The sequence below is a fragment of the Anopheles darlingi genome, chromosome 2 (assembly GCF_943734745.1).
Source record: "Anopheles darlingi chromosome 2, idAnoDarlMG_H_01, whole genome shotgun sequence".
In the NCBI taxonomy this organism is placed as follows: domain Eukaryota; kingdom Metazoa; phylum Arthropoda; class Insecta; order Diptera; family Culicidae; genus Anopheles; species Anopheles darlingi.
The window spans coordinates 76,053,557-76,058,556 of record NC_064874.1 but is presented as its reverse complement, the minus strand read 5'-3'; the positions used below and the strand labels follow the sequence as shown (position 1 = coordinate 76,058,556).

At 45.5% G+C, this 5,000-nt stretch overlaps 2 protein-coding genes across 3 annotated transcripts in view; one reads left to right on the top strand and one right to left on the bottom strand.

The window, feature by feature from the left end:
• LOC125949637 (6-phosphofructo-2-kinase/fructose-2,6-bisphosphatase 1-like) overlaps positions 1-5,000 on the bottom strand; it is a 53,957-nt gene that overhangs the window by 4,144 nt on the left and 44,813 nt on the right. The window lies entirely within an intron of this gene.
• LOC125949645 (alpha-N-acetylgalactosaminidase) overlaps positions 4,358-5,000 on the top strand; it is a 40,504-nt gene continuing 39,861 nt past the window's right edge. The window contains exon 1 of the mRNA XM_049676897.1: positions 4,358-5,000. This exon is cut by the window's right edge and continues 402 nt beyond it. The gene's annotated coding sequence lies outside the window, so the exon portion shown is untranslated.

Here is a 5,000-nt window from a genome sequence, read left to right as displayed (position 1 = left end):
GTTTCTAACGACGTTTTTTAAAAGTATTGAGAGCAATCTCTGAGTCTCATACCATTTATGTGGAATACAAATTGGTTTCCATCTTTTTCGTAAACTGAACTTGAGATTATGGATATTGTATAAATAATACCGAATCTATACATTGATTTCTATTTGTTAACAAATAAAAGCAAGTCAAAATATTAAGTAACTAACTATTAATGGTAAAACATTATTTCTTAAATAAATGGGAGAAATCGTGTGTTACGATAAAGTAAAAGTAAGCAATGCAATTTTTTAACCTGAATAAAACCCCAGCATACATAAACGCATTCGGTCACCTTCAATTTATCAATCACTGCTTCCGATACACTTTCCATTTGCGTGTTTAATCCCGCACCACCTGGGCTGCGAAATGCTGCGCACGGATCGTGTCTCTCCTTCGCCGAAAAGATAAACATGGTCAACTACTTTACTTTACGACCCGGCAATGGATCCGGCTTCTTTGCATTGATTTGCTGTCATTGAAAAGATGAGTCCACGAAAGCTGCCCAAAATCGCTTCGTGATCGGGACGCGTTACTTTCCGGTCGATTCTAGGACCGCCGTTACTGCGCACTGATATCATCACCGTGTGCGAGGGTGTCCGTGCAAGGGTGCGATTGTATGGTTTTAACTTCTAACAACCTGACACCGCCAGACAGACTGTCTCTAATAAAGACGAACCGCGCGCTTGTTGGTGACGCTAGTTGGTCACCAGAGCGCATGACCCGGCCACAAAAAAGAGGGGGCTTGCCATTCGCTGTCGATGGTTTCTTACAATGTTTACAATCTTTTAGTTTTTATTGTTTTGCGAACCCCTGCCGATGGACGAGATTGCTAAAAATAGCAGACATTCGCCCTTCTACTGACGAGCCGTTCAGTGGAACAGCGGAACAATCACCATTTTCATGCTCGAATGTGCGACGCACAAGTTGGTCATACTTGAACGAGAGTGGAAAAGGAGACGCCAGTTTTGCGGCCGTACATGGGAGACACCTGTTTCCACAAGATGATAATGGGTGTCACTAAACTTTACTCCTCGAGTGGCCTGCGGGACAGTCTCCGCAGACGCCCGATCTCGACTGATAGCAAACCGTGAGCGGCCTCTCATGCTGCGTGTTTCCTACGTCTCCACTGTCGAAGGGTAAAGAAACCGTCGATCGACGCAGACGAGAAAACGAGATCGAAAGGGGTTGGCCACCTCAAACAGGTCCTCTGGGCCTGGCTGAACTAGTTCAGTTGCTGGATGCAGACGGGGAAACGAAAAGGAAATTGAATTATTAACAGAAACATGCTAGCGATTCGCGATAGGAGGTTTCTCGTCAGATGATAAAACTTTTGCTATTTAGCTATTTGTTTGATCAGTTTACACACCTTTTTTAAAAGGATAACACTCAAGCTGCCTGCTTCAAGTCAAACAACAGTATTATTCCAGGCGATGTTTCCACGGAAAACATGAAGTGAACTCAACACTTATAGAACCTCCGTGAATACCGAGCTCGGTGTCTATTAATCGTTTTATTACTCCGTAAAAGCATGAGGGAAATAATTTGGCCTCGGGATTATTTAAGGTGGAATAATTTCTTTCGCTAATGCTGCCCGATAACAGGCCTTCGGTAACTCCCAGACACTTCCTTTAAGCCCCGGTGATACGGTGCGTGTCGATATGTGGTCCAGCAATACACCGCCTTGGTACGCACTTCCGGAGAGTACAGGTATCGGGCGTGCAAGTGGCATTACTGCTCGAGCATGCTTTTCGCCATGATAAATTAACATTGTGTCGTTGCGTAGTACAGCTCGATCGGTACGTACTTCCTGTAAGTGCTTTCCAACAAGCCTTCGTAGCTGGAGTAAGGGCGTTTTAGGTGGGAAAATGGAGAAAGGCGTTTGGACTACATATTCGCCTTGACTCTGAGGGTTTAGACCTATCCCGGACGGACTCCGTGCACTCAGTGCCTTATGCAATGCGCTTGGCTTGAAGGATTTGCATGAGATTTATAGATAAGGTGTGTTTGAAAATTAGTAAACGGATTGCACATTAATCATGACGGATTTCTCTGCCCATTTAACATTCTGTCTGTTGACCATTTTGCTGGAATATTCAATCTCTTTACCACATAATTGAATATGCTTTGTCCTTTTCCGTATATTTTTTTCGCACTACGCTTTTTAGCGGTTTCCATTTCAACATCTATTTTTTCTAACGTTTTATTTTGACATTTGCTGCATAAAAGAATCCTTATGTTTCAGAGCTCGATCTACCGTTATCCAGTCTCTCCAAAGAGACCTGAAACGGCCTGTCTACTCCGACCGAAGTGGTGAGCATACCTTAGGGATAGCATGTTTTGAATATGCAAATTTGGTAGCATTTTGTCAACCCGTTTCAGCACAAAAGATACGAAACAAAACAAAAACACATTCTGCAAATCGCGCACCATCCACGGAAAGAACCGTTAACCTCTTAGATCGCGCGTTGGTAGAGAATAAAAAAATATATGTGCCACCGGCTGGCACTCGGAGTGTCTAGTTAGTGTCTTTTCTTCGCGCTCTTTGCGCTTCGTGGACTGGCTGTATCGTGGATGCTGGTGGTGCTTGTTTGTGAGGTTGGCGGTTTGTTATGTTTCTAACCCGTTGCGTCCAGCGCGATAGAAATGCAAAAAGGTGGAGGATGAAAGGGATAATTTGCGGCGAAGCATCACACCGGCCACAGGCCAGCTCGGATCGGATCGGGTTTGTAGGTTAAGATAAGAATAAATTATCGGTCAAACCTAAGCGTTGGTTTCAATCAATCGTAGTTGGTGTGCAGCAGCTCACCACCGGCAGTGCGCGCTTCACTTTCACGCTAAACGCCATTGAAAGTGAGCCACAAACAGCGCTGATAGAAGGAAAAGGGTTGGAAAGGAAAGTGCATAAGGGGCACGATAATAGTATGGCGTCTCAGATATTTATGTACTAATAACCCCCGGGATGTGCTCGGAGGTTTGAAGTACTAATGCATTGAATGAGCAAAGATAAATCCTAAGACTTACGACAACTGTGCCACATTTTTTTACACCAATCCCAACAGAGTACATGCAGAGTATAGGTCCATTTTCACCTCATTGATCGATAAGAGCCATGATTCCCATGATTGAATTCCCAGGCGAGCGGTTTCCTGCTGGAACCCCCCCTTCCGTTCGACCAAACATCTGACCCCGATACGAAGGTTCTCATCATGTTACGCAAACAACGTGCAGTTCCCTTCGCCTCGACCAGGTGCTAAAAGGCCAAATTGCACGGGTTTTTGGGCAAAATGTGACCCCGTTCTCCCTCTGTTCGCCATTTGCCATGTTTGATTGGGTCCCTCATTTTCTCTTCACGAGCGCGCGAAACAAGCGCGAAGATCGGCAAAGTAATGGCGATAGAAGCATCACCACAGGCGGGAGGCACCACATGCTGATCACCGGCCCATCCATCATCGCATGCTTATGATGCATTCGTACCTAGCTGCCAATGGCATCGACGGCATCATTATTATGGGTGCAGTGGTTTAATTGTTTTAATGAAAGCCGGCACTCGGTCACCAGACAGGCCCGGGCGCCACGCCATTTGCGAAGATCTTGTTTTTCATGGCCTTGTCAGCCAGTAAAGTGACCAAAAATCATCGTGCGGAGGCTGTCGCAACCTGATGAACCGGTGTGGACCAATGGCAACAACAAGGAGTAATAAAGCGCTCAACGACAGAGGACCGCTAAAGGATAGGAGATGTGCAACGAGAGCAATTTTGTGCGAAAAGGCCAGACTCCGGGGGCGGCCGGCTATAGTGTATGCATGTTCGAGATTGTTTTGAATCAGTTGTGCTGCAGATCTTACATATGGTACCTGACAGCTGCTAATAGACAACTAAATTAAAGCTACTACTAGAATATGGTACATCAGCTTGTTATCGCACCAAATGTCAATGCGATGACAATATTTGATATTTCGAAGAGAAATTGGATTATGAAAATGTTTTGGTCTGTTCTATCTGTTATTTTCCATCTTGTTCTGCCAAAACTGAGAGCATAAAGAAGATTTTAGGCATAGTTTCACTTGTAAAACACGACTAGCAACATAAAAATGTAATGGAATATTTGATTTCATAACTTAACACGAAAACACAACATGTTCTTAAAATATCGAAATCATTCGTTTGATATTGAAATAAAGCTACAACGATTCAAACAAAACCCCGCACGAATTAAATCCTGGCCCAACAACCCACAGCGCTGCGCTCTCTCATCAACCCCACCGAGGGGCCACAACTCCGCTCAGCAATGGAGCTGTGGAGCATTGTGAGCAAATGGTTCCGCGCAGTTTTCTCGCGGTAGCCGTTGAGTACGCATCGTATCTCGTTACGTTCGTGTTTGGCCCTGCGATCGCGATCGGTTGTTACCTTTCGGAGTTCCTAAACAGCGTCTCTTAGCAAACGATCAGCATTCAGTGTACATCCGTGGTGCGCGTCAGATCTAAAGGTTCTGATCTGTGCGAGCATTTGAACATCGCCGTCAGTTACGATCCGCGGTTCGACGCACTCCCGGTTCTAATTAGCATAAACATTTGAGATACTGTGTCCAACCGTGTCCAGCACGAAACACACAAGCAAGCAAACGGAGATAACACCAGTACAGATACACTCCTTACAGCATCCAGCACCAACGCTCCCCTTAAGAATCCCCGTTATTCCCGGACGTTATTCGAGAGAACCCGACCATGATCACGGTCGCGTCGTGACCTATCTTTTCGACGAGCGAGAAAAGGGTTATCGTAGTGAGAGGTTCTGTTCGGGAGTTCAGCTTGCGATCGTTTGCGTTCACCATTATCTCCGCTCACTCCATTCCCTTCCATCGAAAACAACATTATCACTTATCATCCTGCCGGCAACGAGTGTACATAAGTGAAGCAAAACCAAAACCTCGCCCATCCGGTGCGTGCAGCAGACAGTAGAGTGACCCCAGCGAC